This window comes from Talpa europaea (genome assembly GCF_964194135.1).
Source record: "Talpa europaea genome assembly, chromosome: 2".
NCBI classification, from domain to species: Eukaryota; Metazoa; Chordata; class Mammalia; order Eulipotyphla; family Talpidae; genus Talpa; species Talpa europaea.
Window position 1 is genome coordinate 122,980,284 of NC_140068.1, and position 16,455 is coordinate 122,996,738.

Here is a 16,455-nt window from a genome sequence, read left to right on the forward strand (position 1 = left end):
CAGGAGCCAGGAGCAGCATGAGACCCATGGGACTGCAGCACAGAAATCTGGGCAAAACTGATGTCCCTGAGCAGAGCAGGTGAAGGGCCAGGAGGGCCACGGAACTGGTGAAACACCTGGAGGGGAGCAGAGTGGGTGAGTGGTGGGGTGTGGAGGGGCTGGGGAGAGCTGAGCAGGTACAGGGCCCAGGAGGGGTATGAGGCTGTGTGGGTGGCCCCAGGGCCAGAGGCAGGAAACCCTGGGCCTCTCTCCCCCATCATAGGCTCAGTTCCCTGAGGACCATACTGCCCCCTTGCTGGGAGAGACCTGCTGCTCTATCCTGGGCACAGGGATGGCATAGAGGATGCAGGAGCTCTTGCAAAGGCTTGGGTCCAGTTGGTAAAACGTGCAGATTGCAAGGAGCAGATAGAGAAGGTCTCTAGCTCCCCTTAAGAAAGACTCGGGTACCAGTATATTAGAATCCAAACAGGAATCTTCAAGGTGGACAGAGTTTATGCACAGACCAACCTTACTCCACACGACCTGCACAGCTGGAAAATCTGCACATCTTCCTACACCAGGAAGCCCTAGGCTGTGACCAAACTCAGTCCCACAGTGAGCATTGTCACCTCAAATTTTTGCAGCTTGGGATTCTTACACAGTGTCAGCCCAGCTGGTATTTCCCCTTTTAAAAATCCTCTCCAGAAGGCCACCCACCCCTCCTCCTCCCTGGATTCAAACCCTGCAGGGTGACCTTAGCCAAATTGGAAACGTTAATATCGCCCAACAGATGCGGGCTTTGGACACCAGTCTCTGTCAAGTAAATCACTGGGTCCAGGAACGAAAAGCTACAGGGGCTGTCTACCTTAAATTTGTGTTTTTCATCATTGTTTAGATGGTGTTCAAGATGGGTAAAATGAAATGGCATAAGAAAGAAAGAAAGCAAAAGAAAGTGTTGAAGGTCTGAGAGAGATTTTGGTGAGAAATCATGTGTACTCAGGTGTCTCCCCCTCCTCCAACACTTTCATGGACTTGCTCATCTGACCAGCAAAGTCCCCTCTGATCGATACTTCGTCAGCCGAAGCTGGGGCCAGGACATCCAAATGTGGACCAGCTCTCCCTTACTGCCATGGATCCTGCCCCTAGTAGGCCCAGTGATTATGATGATGCTTTTCTTTGTTTCTACACCCTGTTTTCTCTGCTTTATCCACGCAAAGCTCTCTGAGATGAGCCTTCGCTCTCCCAGACCCGGGAAAGCCATTCCTGTTATTGACAGATGAGCAACAGGGCATTGCTCTAGGGGTTCTGGGCCAACCTGGGCTGTCCAGCGACCAGTTACTTATTTCCCTAAACAAAGGGATCCCACTGTAAGAGGATGGCAGCCCTGCCTGCACGCACTTGCGGCAGCTGCTCGTCTCGCTAGACAGGCCTTAAAACCCACACTGGGCCAATCTGTAGATGTTAATTCTCCACATCGGCTCCAGGACCTACTCAAGCAGTATGTATGCAAGTGCTGGGCCCAACTCGGGCACGCATCACTGCTCCCCTGGTCCAGGTTCCACTCAGCCTACAGAGCAGAGACCCACTGTTTCTAATCCCATCACTTCAAGCCACTTCCCGTTCTTCTGTCTATACCTGGAAATTCCAGATCAGCGCAGCCTCAGGCAAAGTATTAGCACTCACAGGGCCTCTGATCCTAACCTTATTTTTTTCTTTTTGCCCCATGCTTACTGCATTTCATCCAACACGGGATCCAAGATCCGCCCCGTAGCACCTTTAACCAACTCCTCCACCCATGTCCTCCTGTCCCTGCAAAGACCTTCTCATAACCAGGCCTGAGCCCCCACCCCGGTCTTCGCCCCCGTCCAGCAGGAAGTAGCCAAAGAAAGAACCGTCGCCCCTTTTCCTATCAACAAAAGGCTGGTATGAAAGGTCGATGCAGGGGCCAGGAATGGGGAAGCCCACATACAAACAACAAGATGGCCCTGACACCAGTACCCCTGATTCCATCAAACTGAAACTGAAGCCATAAGCAGGGGAAAACAACTCGGCTCCACGAAAAAACAACTTTGTTCCACCTAAACCTGTTCCCCCCTGCCAACCCAGTTTTCCTGCCTAACCTCTCCTCACCCTATGAAATGACATCTCCCCCCACGACGGGCGTGACTTCAGGGACACCCCACTTTGAATCAGCAAAGCTCGCCTGGGGGCACAATGAATGTCCCTTCCTTTGAGAAAGTTTAGCCTGGCTCCCCTTTTCTTTACCGCGCCAAACCTTTCATCTTGGTGCCCGAAACCTGGAAGGCTGTGTCCCCTGGCGCTGGGGCCGCCTTCCCGTCCCTGGGACCTCTCCTCTCCATGGCAGACGCCTCACATCCACCACCGGCCTTGATCCTTGGGGTGAGTCACCTGCCTGACCCTCCTTCCTAGGAGGCCCTCACCCCTGGTTACCTGGCTCCTCTCCTCACCCCCATCCTGGTCGACTGTTCCATAAACCGCGGGCCTACACCAGCCGACCCCCATTGCTCCTGGTTCTGATTTGGGGAAGCCCATCCAGTCCAGGTGTCCCTTTCTCATGCCCTCCCATCTCTCCCTCCTGCAAACCAGTTGTACTTTCCAAGTCTCCATTCTCCTCTCCCTCTTCGCCCTCTCCTCTTCTGCGTTCTCTTGTCCTCTAGATGTTCAGTCTTCACCTCCTTCAGCTCCCCAGGCCTGCCCCCGCTTCCACCTCCCAGCTACCACACCTGCTCTCACAGTCGTCCTCTTTGTCCCCTTAGGGAGGTTGCGGGGACTGAAGGAGCAGGTGGAGTCCACGATCCTTTCCCTCTGTCTGATCTCTCCCAGATTGAAAAGCATCTCGGCTGTTTCACTAAGGACCCCACTACCTACACCAAAGAATTTCGTTATCTTACCCAAGGTTACACCTAAGGTTACACCTATAACCTTCGGTGTCATGACTACACGTTATCCTCTCTTCCACCCTGACCTCTAATCAAAGAGAACTTGTTTTTCAGTCTGCTCAAGGCCACCCAGATCAGGCCACTTCACTGACACAACCATGCCCCAGGCCCTGAAGCAGGTCCCCGCCAGGAGCCTGGCTGGGAATCCCAGACTGACACTGATGCGGGTCGCAGGGGCAGGGCTCGCTGCCTCTTAGCCAGGCTCCAAGCAGCAGCCTGTCTCCAAGGCAGTTAATTTTGACAAGCACGGGAGATCACCCAGTTCCACCCCATACGAGGAGGACGGTGACTACAAACAGCGATGAAGAGCATGTGGGTGCTAGATCTGTTCATAAACCTACCCGGGATGGGTTGGTTGCACTACAACTAGCGTAGACGGCAGGATGGTTCAAAGCAGGACGGCTCTACGCAGACGAAACCCTTTGGAACCTGGGGAGGGGTTGCCAGGTGGCCAGCCACGAGCAGATGGTACTCGGTGGCCAACCTCCTCGCCCTGTGGGCACCTCTCCAGGAATGGCCAGAGGTAGATGGATCCCCAGGGCAGTTGGAACAGGCCCTGTATGAAATAGAAGAAACCCTGAGTGGATGTGTTATAGGACAGGGAGAGGGGCAGCCCAAACCCCGCAAACCTGCCTATTCTACATGGGTTCTGCCATCCGCCGCATCAACACAAAACATAGGAGACTTTAATGGGAAGGAACTTTAATAAAACTAGGAAACAATACAGGGAAGGCAAAGAGTCTAGTTTCTAAATGAAACATCCAGAGTTACCCGTCCCCTCGTGGGTAAAAGTCCATCCAAATGGGATTGGCCCAGAACAAGGCCCCAAAGCCTGCTACAAGTCTAAAGCATCTTCCAGTGGGGACCCACAGAAAAGGGTCACAAACAACTGAACAAGCCCGGAAGGAAAAGAGCAAAATCAACATCAAGATAAAAGCTGCCATTGTCACCTCCCCACGGGTCTCACCCACATCTGTGTCACCCAGTCCACGACCAAAAGACAAGCACAGTTTCTTCACGTGTCTCTAGGCTCCATGCGCCTCCTCCAGGTCTCCTTGCTCCATCCTGCTTCCTTCCTCAGTCTCTTCTTCAGCTTCTCCTCTTCCTGCTCAGCTCCACCCTCCCTTGGGTGGGGCAGGGAACCTCCCCCTTTCCTGGGGACCACCCTGTTACAGATGCAGTTCCCGCGAGGTGGCAGGAGCAGTGGGATGGGTGTTTCTCACAGCTCTGCTTGAGTCCAGGCAGAAAGAGCAATCTAGAGTCCAGCGAGTATGGGATGAGATGCGGGAAAAGATGCGAAAACTACAATGTTTGAGGATTCTGGAGGAAGAAGTTCAGAGAAACCAACCCACCATTCTGGAGATGCCAGACTCCAGCTCAGAAAGGAAGGAGAGGGAGGCTGGCCCTTTGCCCGAATCGCAGCTGGTGGTGGGAAACCAACCCATGACTCCAGAGATGCCAGACCCCTCCTCAGGACAGGAGGAGAGGGAGGCTGCCCCTTTGCCCGAGTCACAACCAGCAATGGCAAACCAACCTGCGACCCCTGAGATGCCGGACTCCTCTGGAGAGGAGGTGGAGGCTGGTCCCATGCTCCGGGCCCGCCGAGTGGTGACTCAGAAATAAAGCGGCAGCCACCCATGGTCCCAGCGTGGGGGGTGGGGGGGGGTCAGGCTGCTGGACCACCACAAATGACAGAATTTACTTCCTATCAACCATACACCCAGGCGGAACTGGTGGACTTGGACAAACAGTTTCCACCAGAAACCAGGGGAACCCTTGGCAGCCTGGCTGCTACATTTGTGGGGCCTGGGGCTGGATGGGATCATTTGCACGGCACAAGTGATGGAGAGACTGGCCTCCATGGTTTACACCCATCCTTGCGACAGAGGCTACAGAACAGCCAGCAGTATGGCCAGGGCGACCACACCCTCCGGGAATGGATAATAGGTGCCATACGGACAGTCTGGCTGATGCAGGAGACGTGCCGGACACAGTAAGTGGATGGCAGACGTACGCCGAGCTGGTACAGGTCCTTCGGGAATTGGGGATGCGGCAGGCCATGTTTAATGTGAATTCCCGTGGTCCTGATGATGAGCATTTCACAGCAGGGATGAGAGACTTGGTATTAAAAAATGTCCCCTCATCCTCATTTGGATCCCTAATGGCAGTTGTAGCACCCCATGTGAGTCGTCAGCTACACGACGTCACAACAGTGATAGCCAGCTTGGGCGAAGTTGAGAGCCGGTGCTCTCAAAGTCAGAAGGGAATATGGGTAGTTGTTGAAAAGTCAAAAGGAATGCCAAGGAGGGAAAGGAAGCCTCTGGCATCACAGAACTTATTCAAGTCACCCATAACCAAATGTGGACAGATTTAGTGAGAGCAGGTGTAGATAGCACTAAAATACACGCACAGCCCAATCTATATTTGTTGGAATTATGGCAGCAGCTGCAAGAAGACCAGAGGTTCACGCCCATGAGAAGGACTGCTGCTCAGAGGGAGCCTGGAAGCTCCAGGCCTCAGGCACATGTCCTGCGCCTGGAAGACACTTGCTGCCAACCCTATCCTCGGGTGAGGCCTGATCGCTTTCAAATAGGGTGAGGGCCAAGGAACCCGTCCACAGGGGACGGGCGGGGACCGGAGGCCACATGTGGAGCTTGCCATCCACTGGTCCCCAACTAACATGCAAAGGGTTTTAGCTCTGGTAGACACAGGAGCAGAATGTACTCTGCTCTATGGAAATCCAGAAAGATTTCACAGGTCTACTTGTATTGATGGCTATGGAGGCCAGAGTGTCAAGGTGACAGCAGTGAGACTATCTCTGGGGATTGGGCCATTACCCCCCAAAAGAGTATAAAGTATATGTGTCGCCCGTCCTGGAGTACATCCTGGGGGTGGATGTACTATGTGGCTTATGGCGAGAGACCACAGCCGGAGAGTTTCACCTTAGAGTGCGTGTGGTAAAGGCAGTGGTGAGAGGACACGCTAAGCATCTGCCCACACAACTGCCAGTCCCTAGGCGAGTGACTAATACCAACCAATATCAGTTGCCCGGAGTCTACAAGGAAATTGGGCACAATATCAGAACTGGAGAAAGCGGGCATTGTGCGTACTGCCCACAGCCCCGACAATTCACCGGTGTGGCCAGTGAAGAAGCCGATGGCTCTTGGCGCATGACGGTAGATTATCATGAGTTCAATAAGCTAGTTCCCACTTTGCATGCTGCAGTGCCTTCGGCAGCAGATTTGGGGATCATCTGCTGGTGCCAATGAATGTCTTTTGCCACTAGGTTGGTACATCGCCTGGACTAAATTGTGTTCTGTTGTATTTTGTTGTTATAGTGTGATGTGTACTATTTACTTTTGTGGGCCATGGCTGCGTTGTTTATGTTTGCTAAGAAACAAAATTGTCTATATGTAGATGGTCTGGCAGAAAACCCTGAGGGGGTGGATTGTAGGGTAAGGTAAAAAGTATCAGGCTTTTCTGCTCTCCCGCCGTTAGGAGAGATGACGCATCCGTGCGGGCCTGAACGCAGGCCTGATGGCGGCACCTGGAGTAGGGTGGGGGTGCGGTGTCGAGGGTGGAGGAGGACAGTGGAGTGTGTGGAGGAGAGCGGCGACTACAAACAAGAGCGAGGAGCATGTGGCTGCTAGAACCGTTCATAAACACACCTGGAATGGGTTGGTTGCCTTACAGCGGGGTCCTGGGCTTCACTCTGGGATAGGTATCTGCAGAGCTCCCCTGTCAGTGGCACGCGGCGTTTCCCAGGCGAGTTTCTCCACGAGACAGAGACGGTAGTTACATTTAAAAAACAGGTTTATTGGGGAAAGGGAAAGGGGCAAGTTTTGCTGAGAGAGGCCTGCATGGTTGAAGGCTGGCAGCCTTGACAGGTCATAGGCGGGCAGGAACCTGCTGCCCTGCAGAGGGAGAGAGTTGGTAAGAAGAGGAACCTACACAGTCCCAGGTGGGCAGAGGGAGTGCTGCCCCGAGCCAGTGCAGAGACTTTACAGACACAGTCCTCTTCTGTTTGGGGGTGTCACTCCTTGTGAGCCGTCAGTTGGTTGCTGATTTTGGATAACCACGCAGAATCCAAGAGGCACTGGAGATACCAGGATGGGGAGTGGAGATTCCAGGATGGGCCCAATCTCCAAATCTTTCCCCTCAGGCCTGTGCTCCACTCCCTAGAGCATCTGATCCTGCTTGGGTCTCATGCCTTGTGATAAGGCCCTGGTGCCTAAGGGTCACGACCTCTACCGCTGAGTTAATGGTCATGCTATTTCCCTCTATCCCTACCTCCTTGTGAGTCAGGTTCTGGTGTCAGGGTACCTCCTTTCCAATCTTTCTATTCTGTCTGCTATTAAGGTATTCCTATTTTGTGAGGAGGGGAAGCTGGGTCCCGAATGCTGGGTGAGTATGGAGTAAGTGGCTCCTATAGCAATCAGAGAATTAATATCTTACCTGTGACATCCAGGGTTACTCTAGGCTTAACCACAGAGACCATGACATTGGGGACCTGGTGACGTCCTTGGGCCCTATCACTTGTCATCCAGGAGGTGTCAGTAGTCAGTCTACTACAGGGCAGGGAGAGGGGCACCCCAGAACCCCCAAAGCTGCTTGCTCTAAATAGTTTCTGCCATCTGCCGCATGGACACAAAACATTTAAGACTTTAATGGAAAGGAACTTTAACACAATTAGTAAACAATACAGAAAAGACAAAGAATCTGTTAGAGGTCAGGGAGAAGGGCAGCCCAGACACCACAAACTTGCCTGCTCTAAATAGGTTCTGCCATCCGCCGCATCAACAGAAAACATATGAGACTTAAATGAAAAGGAACGTTAATACAATTAGTAAACAATGCAGGAAAGGTAAAGAATATAGTTTCTAAAATAAGCATCCAAAGTTACCCATCCCCTTGTGGGGAAAAGTCCACCCAAACAGGATTGGCCTAGAGCAAGTCCTGAAAGCCTCTCCAAAGTCTAAAGCGCCTTCCAGTGGGGACCCACAGAAAAGGATCAGAAACAACCAGACAAGTGTGGGAGGAAAACAGCAAAATCAAAATCAAGACAAAAACCACCATTGTCACCTCCCCACCGGTCTCTTGCCCGTGCTGTTGTCACCCAGTCCACGACCAAAAGGCAAGTGCAGTTTCTGCACGTGTCTCTCGGCTCCATGTGCCTCCTCCAGGTCTCCTTCTGGCTCCATCCTGCTTCTTTCCTTCTCAGTCTCCACTGCAGCTTCTTCTCTCCCTTCTCAGCTCCCTTCCCTCTCTTCCTTTGGGTTGGGCAGGGAACCTGGAACTTCCCCTTTACCTGGGGACCACCCTATTATCTTGGATATCTCATACAGAAACACATATTTTAACTGTCTTAATTTGTTTAGGTGAGATGTCATTAAATTTTAGTTTTCTTATAATAAGAAGCAAAAAAATAAACCTGCAAGCTCAACAATATTTAGAGAAAGTGATATTGTTTAACATTCTCATTCTTAAACTTAATAAGACCTTAGTTTTATATGAAATTTGGCCACCATTTAAACAGTGATAAAAGAAAAAATTTAAGGGAGAGATACCAATTGTAGCTGTTAGTTTTTCTTAGGACAGGAATTTTAAATTAATTTCAGAGTTGCAAATTCTAACATCCCAAAAACCAAATTTCTTTCTTAGGCAAGTACTAGATAGATTGATGAAAACCAAGAAAAATAAGAGAGACTTAATATCATACACATTTCCTACATACCTGTGAGGAACACAGTGTTGCTAAGGAACTTGCCCATGCGGCTAGATTTTGCTAGGACAAGGGGAAAGAAAGAAGTCAATCTGGGATTTTTCTGGAAAAGAATTTTATCAAGAGATTTAGGACTAACCATCAAAATGCAAACTTATCTTTTTTGATGTAGACTAGGTCAATTACTCTTTTTTTTTTCCTGAATACTGTGTGCTTCCTTTTGAAAATAGAGACATTTCAACATAAAATATTGATACTCAACATGAAAACTGTAAGGCTTGAATGCTACAAATTCAACCATTAAGTTTTGATCTAGTTTTTGATTACCAAAATCTTAAATCCTGATCTCAAAATTGGGAATTTTTTATTAGACTTTATATAGTTGTCATTTATAACTAATACTCCTAAGGCATTAGATAGTGATACAAACAGATTTTTTGATTTTTTTTTTAAAACTTTGGTCATGTGCATTAGTTTTAAAAAGTAGTTATTCTTTTTTTTAATAATAAATTTTATTTTTATATTCCCCAACAATTGCAACCCCCCCCATTCTGACCCCAATACCTCCCCTCCCGCCACCCACCCCCAAAAAAGTGTCACTGGTTCAAAGTTTTTTGTTGATTTTGATTTTTACTTTCATATAGTTACTCATTTTCCTGGTCCCTTATTTAAGTTTTCTAGATTCCTGCTATGAGTGAGTCCATCCGGTAGTTTTGCTTTTCTTTCTGGCTTATTTCGCTGAGCATGATCCCTTCCAGCGCCATCCATGTTGCTGCAAACTGCATGTGTTTATCTTTTTTGAATGCTGAGTAATATTCCATGGTATCTATGTACCACATCTTCTTGATCCAGTCATCTATTTTTGGGCATTTGGGCTGTTTCCAAAGCTTAGCTATTGTAAGTAGTGCTGCTATAAACGTAGGGGTGCAGGTGTTCTTTGGAATTGATGTTTCTGTGTCCTTTGGGTAAATACCTAGGAGTGGAATTGCTGGATCATATGGAAGCTCTATGTTTAGTAGGTCCAGAAATCTCCACACAGCTCTCCATAGTGGTTAGACCAGTTTGCACTCCCACCAACAGTGCAGAGAGTTCCTTTTTCTCCACACCCTCGCCAATATTTGTTGTTGCTAGTTTTTTTAATATGTGCCATTCTCACTGGTGTAAGATGGTATCTCATGGTAGTTTTGATTTGCATTTCCCTGATTACAAGTGATGTTGAACATTTTTTCATATGTCTGTTGGCCATTTGCATTTCCTCTTCAGAGAAGTTTCTTTTTAGCTCTTCTGCCCAATTTTTGACTGGATTATTTTCTTTGTTGTTGTTGAGTCTCATCAGCTCTTTGCAGATTTTTGTGATCAGTTCTTTATCATTAGTGTTGTGTAAAAAAATGTTCTCCCGCAACATGGATGGCGCTGGAAGGGATCATGCTCAGCGAAATAAGCCAAAAAGAAAAAGAAAAATACCGGATGGTCTCACTCATAGCAGGAATCTAGAAAACTTAAATAAGGGACCAGGAAAATGAATAACTATAAGAAAGTGAAAATCAAAATCAACAAAAAACTATGAACCAGAGACACTTTTAGGGGGGCGGGGCGGGAGGGGAGGGACTGGGGTCAGAATGGGGGGACTGCAATTGTATGGGGAATATAACAATAAAATTTATTATTAAAAAAAATAAATAAAAAACAAAATTAAAAAAAAATAAAAATAAAAAAAAATGTTCTCCCAGTTGGTGGGGTTTCTCTTTGTTTTTGTTATTGTCTCTTTTGCTGTGCAGAAGCTCTTTAATTTGATGTAGTCCCAGCTGTTTATCTTTGCCTTCACTATCACTGCTTTGGGTGATGTGTTTGTAAAGATGTCTTTGATGTGCAAATCATGTAGTGTTTCGCCTATATTTCCTTCTATGTATTTTGTGGTTTCAGGTCTTATGTCTAGTTCTTTAATCCATTTTGAGTTGATTTTTGTGTATGGTGTGAGGTAGTGGTCAAGCTTCATTCTTTTGCATGTGGCAACCCAGTTTTCCCAGCACCATTTATTGAACAAACTTTCTTTGCTCCAATGCATAGTCTTTGCTCCTTTGTCAAAGATTAGTTGACATAAATCTGTGGGTTTATTTCTGGATTTTCTATTCGATTCCATTGGTCTGTGTGTCTGTTCTTCTTCCAATACCATGCAGTTTTGATGATTATGGCTTTGTAGTAGAGTTTGAAGTCTGGGAGTGTGATGCCTCCATTCCCTTCTTTTTTTTTTCAGGAGAGCTTGGCTATTCGGAGTTTTTTGTAATTCCATATGAATTTCATCAATAATTGTTCTAGTTCTTTGAAGAATGACATTGAGATTTTGATTGGAATAGCATTGAATCTGTATATTGCTTTTGGTAGGATGGCCATTTAATAATGTTTATTCTACCAATCCATGAGCAGGGGATGTCTTTCCATTTATTTGTGTCTTCTTCTATTTCTTTTAATAGTGTGTTATAGTTTTCTTTCTATAGGTCCTTTACCTCTTCAGGCTCAGTGTCCAAGGCTTCCCCCAGGCACTGAGCACGTGCTGCTGTCGCCCAGAATACAGGGCCCCCAAGGTCTACCTTGGCCAGCAGTACAACGGCCCCAAGGTGGACGTGTGGAGCCTGGGCATCATGCCCTACGAAATGGTGACCGGCACACTGCCCTTCAGGGGGCCCAGCCTCAGGGCAATCAGGGAGTGCGTCCTGGGTGGGAACGTCCACCAGACCACCTACTTCATGGTCCAGGGCGGGGACCTGCTGGCCAAAATGCTGGCACGGGACCCCTGGAAGCGCAGCACCCTGGAGAGCATCCAGCAGCACGCCTGGGTAGCAGAAACGAGCAGGGGACTCCTGCCCTTCAGCGAGCTGTCGCTCTGCCCCAGGACCTGGCCATAACCAAAGGTATGGAGCGCCTGGGCTACCAGAGGCAGGAAATTCGGGAGGCCATTGACACTAACAAGTACCGCGAGGTCATGGCCACCTACCTGATCCTCCGCTCCAGGAAGCAGGCGGGGGAGGAGGACTATGGGGAGGAGGGCGAGGAGCGGCCCAGGCGCGTTACCTTCCAGGTGCCGAAGCGCGTCACCTTCCGGGATCCCGGCTACCCTGATTACAAGGACTCCCCACCCACACCCACCCCGCCGGCACCTGAGGTTTCGGGGAATACCCCAAGGCCGGGTATCCTGGGAAAGCACCCAGTGCAGAAGATTGGAAAGGATACCCACCCCACTCCCTCAGCCTGAGGTTTTGGGGAATGCCCCAAGGCCAGGAATCCTGCGAAAGCAGGAAATCCAAAAGAGGGGAAAGGATGCCACCCCGGACAACAGGGTCAACTCCACCAGGTCCCTGAGCTGGAGGATGCGCAGCAGCACACCACTGCTGCAGGTCCCAGCCCCCTGCTAGAGGACAACCCAAAGGGCAGTCCCTCTGCGCTAGGCCCAGAGCTGGAGGATGCCTGGGGGGACACCAGCACCTCTGTGGCTAGACCCCAGCAGGAGGACCCTGGGGAGCACAGGAGCACCGCGGTGTCAGTCCTCCAGCTGGAGAACACTGGGGAGCACGGCAGCACCACTGAGACAGGCCCCCAGCTGGAGAGGGACCAGGAAAGCAGGGCCAACAGGATCAGTCCAGCTCCCCAGCCCTCCAGCACCACCCTAAGACATCCCCCAATATGTGACTGGCCTTCCAGTGCAGTGGCCCCTTCAGCAATCATCAGGGCCAGAGATAGAGTATTAGAAATTATCCTAGAATTTTGTTGCTGCTGTGCAGCATTGGAACTGGAGAGCAACAAAGATTAAAAATAGCGCCATACCCGGCAGAAGACCCCCCACCCCCAAAGAACAAGCACTCAGTGGCCATGGTGAACAGGAGTACACCAGGGAAGGTTGAGGCTCTGGAGAGGCTCCGGGGCTGGGCCCAGTCAGAGGGGCCAAGAGCAGCATGAGACTCACAGGACTGCAGCACAGAAGTCTGGGCAGCACTGATGTCCCTGGAGCAGAGCAGGTGAAGGACCAGGCAGGCAACGAAACTGGTGAAGCATCTGGAGAGGAGCAGAGCGGGTGAGGGTTGGCGTGTGAAGGGGTTGGGGAGAGTTGAGCAGGTACAGGACCAGGAGAGGGGTGTGGGGCTGTGTGGGCAGAGCCTCCAGAGGTCCCAGGGCCACAGGCGAAGAACCCTAGGCCTCTCTCCCCCATCTTAGGTACTGCCCCCTTGGTGGGAGAGACCTGCTGCTCACCCCTGGGCACACAGATGGTGCAGAGGATGCAGGAGCTCTTGCAAAGGCTTGGGCCTGGGTGGTAAATCGTGCAGATTGCAAGGAGCACAAAGATAGGCTCTCTAGTTCCCCTTAAGAAAGACTCTGGGACCAGTATATTAGAATCCAAACGGGACTCTCCAAGGTGGGCAGAGGTTATTCACAGAGCAGCCCTAATCCACCATGACCTGCTCAGCTGGAAAATCCGCACATCTTCCTGCTCCACGAAGCCTAGGCTATGATCAGTCTCAGTCCCGCAGTGAGCACACCTAGGTGTCCAGTGTCCCCTGGGCTGAAGCTGCAGCTCGTCATGGAGTACGTGCAGAAGGGATTTTGCAACTTGGAATTCTTACACAGTGTCAGTCCAGTTGGAATTTCTCCTTTTAAAAATCCTCTCCAGAGGGCTACCCACCCTTCCTCCTCCCTGGATTCAAACCCTGCAGGGTGACCTTAGCCAAATTGGAAACATTAATATGCCCAACAGATGCAGGCTTTGGACACCATTCCCTGCCAATTAAATCACTGGGTACAGGAATGAAAAACTACAGGGGCTGTCTACCTTAAATTGGTGTTTTTTCATCATTGGTTAGATGGTGTTCAATTCCCTTCTAAAACTAAGGTTTTGCTAAGTCTGGTAAATGCAAGTGAGGTGAGGTATGTGTGTTTGAAAAAAGAAATGTATGGAAGAGGGATATTCTGAAGGGCCTTAAGATTATGTAAAGCCAGATGGGTAAAATGAAATGGCATTAGAATGAAAGCAAGCAAAAGAAAGTGTTGAAGGTCTGAGAGGGAGGTTTTAGTGAGAAATCGTGTGTACTCAGGTGTCTCCCCCTCCTCCAACACATTCCTGGGCTTGCTCATCTGACAAGCAAAGCCCCCTCTGACTGACCTTTTGTCAGCTGAAGCTGGGGCCAGGACATCCAAACTTGGACCAACTCTCCCTTACTGCCATGGATCCTTCCCATAGTAGGCCTGGTGATCATGATCATGCTTTTATTTGTTTCTACACCCCATTTTCTCTGCTTTATCCAGGAAAAGCTCTCTGAGATGAGCCTTCGCACTCCCAGACCCGGGAAAGCCATTCCTGTTATTGACAGATGAGGAACAGGGCGTTGCTCTAGGGGCTCTGGGCCAACCTACACCAGTCCAGCGAGCAGTTGCTTATTTCTCTAAACAAATGGATCCCACTGTAAGAGGATGGCAGCCCTGCCTGCGTGCACTTGCGACAGCTTCTCGTCTCGCTAGACCTAAGGCCTTAAAACCCACACTGGGCCAACCTGTAAATGTTAGTTCTCCACATTGGCTCCAGGACCTGCTCACTCATCAGGCTCTCTCCCCTCCATCACCCTCTTTTCTGTTAGATTTCTACTCTCTTTGTAAAAGACCCTCTCATCTCCCTCTCCCAATCCTCGACTCTCCATCCTGCCAGGCTTCACGGGTGTTCCACTCCCTAACGCAGGTAACACCCTCTTCTTACTACGGTGGACACCATCACCATTCGGACAGTGGACCTGCCTTTATCTCAAAGATTACTCCACAGGTCTCCTCCCTGGGCATCACCTGGGAACTACACATTCCCTCCCGACTGCAATCCTCTGGTAAGGTAGAACGGGTAAATGGTCTGACCAGAGACCACCTAGCCAAACTCTCCACAGAGCCCACAAATCCTGGGTGGAGCTGCTCCCACTGGCTTTAGTGCACCTCCGAACCACTCCCCATGGCCCCTTGTTCCTGAGCCCCCTTGAACGGATGTATGGCAGACCTCTTCTTACTAACCATGAGCTCCGCGTCCAACCTACACTGTTGGCTGGATATTTTCCATACTTCTCTTTGCTCAGACAGCTGCTCCAAGAACACGCAGACCTTTGTCTGCCACAACCTGTGCCTCTGTCCCCTGATGCACCTGTCAACCTGCTGTGCCCTGGAGACCAGGTTCTTCTGAAAGCCATCTCTCCAAAACCACTTCCGCCAAAGTGGATGGGTCCACACACGATCATCCTGACTACACCAATGGCTGTCAAGGCATCAGCTGTCCAGGGTCAAAGTGGTCCCTGTGGACAAGCAGTATGTGTACAAGCACATGGGCCCAACTCGGGTTTGCATCAATGCATCCCTGGTCCACATCCCACTCAGCCTATAGAGTAGAGGCCCTCTGATTCTCCTTCCTCTGTTTCTTTTTTTTTTTTTTTTCTTTAAAGATTTATTTATGCAAGCACTGGGTACAGTCAGAAACACAAGAGGGTGAGAGAACTCACCAGAGACAAAGCGAAGAGCAGAACAGGCAGACTTGACGAAGCACACTGCTGAGGGGAGCAGTGGGCGGCAGGAGAGGTCTGCCCGCCATGTGGGACCCTCGCCTTGAGGCCAGGGATTGAACCAGTGCTGTAGAGGCTGTGGGCAGCTTCACAACCCAGCGCTCAACCGTCAACCGCTGCACCACCGGGGAGGCCCCTCTCCATCCTCTGTTTCTAATCCCATCTCTTCAAGCCACTTCCAGTTCTTCTGTCTATGCCCAGCAATTCCAGATCACCACAGCCTCGGACCAGGTATTACCACTCACGGGGCTTCTTATCCTAATCTCCTCATTTTTTCTTTTTGCCCCATGCTTAGTCCATTTCATCCAACACCGGATCAAAGAATTGTCCCATACCACCTTTAACCAACTCTTTCTCCACCCATATCCTCGCGCTGCAAAGACTGTCTCATAACCAGGCCTGAGCGCCCACCCTGGTCTTTGCCCCTGTCCAGCAGGAAGTAGCCAAAGAGAGAACCACTGCCCCTTTTCAACAAAAGGCTGGTATGAAAGGTCGATGCAGGGGCCAGGAATGGGGAAGCCCACATACAAACAACAGGATGGCCCTGACACCAGTACCCCTGATTCCATCAAACCGAAACTGAAGCCATAAGCAGGAGAAAACAACTCGGCTCCACGAAAAAACAACTTAGTTCCCCCTAAGCCTGTTCCCCCCCGCTACCAACCCAGTTTTCCTGCCTAACCTCTCCTCACCCTATGAAATGACATCTCCCCCCACAACGGGCACGATTTCAGGGACACCCATCTTGGGTATGACGCTTGCCTGGGGGCGCAATGAATTGTCCCTTCCTTTGAGGAAGTTTAGCTTGGCTCCCCTTTTCTTTACTGCGCCAAACTGTTACAGGGCAGCCCCGGTATAAAAAGGGTTGTCTGACTGTTTCCCGATTCTGGTGGAGTGTTTCGGATTCTGGTGGAGCTGCCCGGACAGGGCCGGATTTGAGATGGGCAGAGTTGGGGGTCCTGGAGGGCGGCATCCTGGTGGTGAGATGCTCTGTGAGGAGTCAGAGAAGCAGGGCTCAGAGGCCAGGAGACTCGGGGGAATGCCCTGGGTGTGAGGTTTCCAGCTTTTCTCCCCAGGACCCCTCTCTCCAGCCTCTGGATAACAAAACCTGGGGAAACAGGAAAGTAGATCATTTTTTCCTTTTACAACCTATTTAGTATTGAGGACTTAAAAAAAAAAAAAACATAACATTTAATGAATACTGTTAAATTTACAGAAA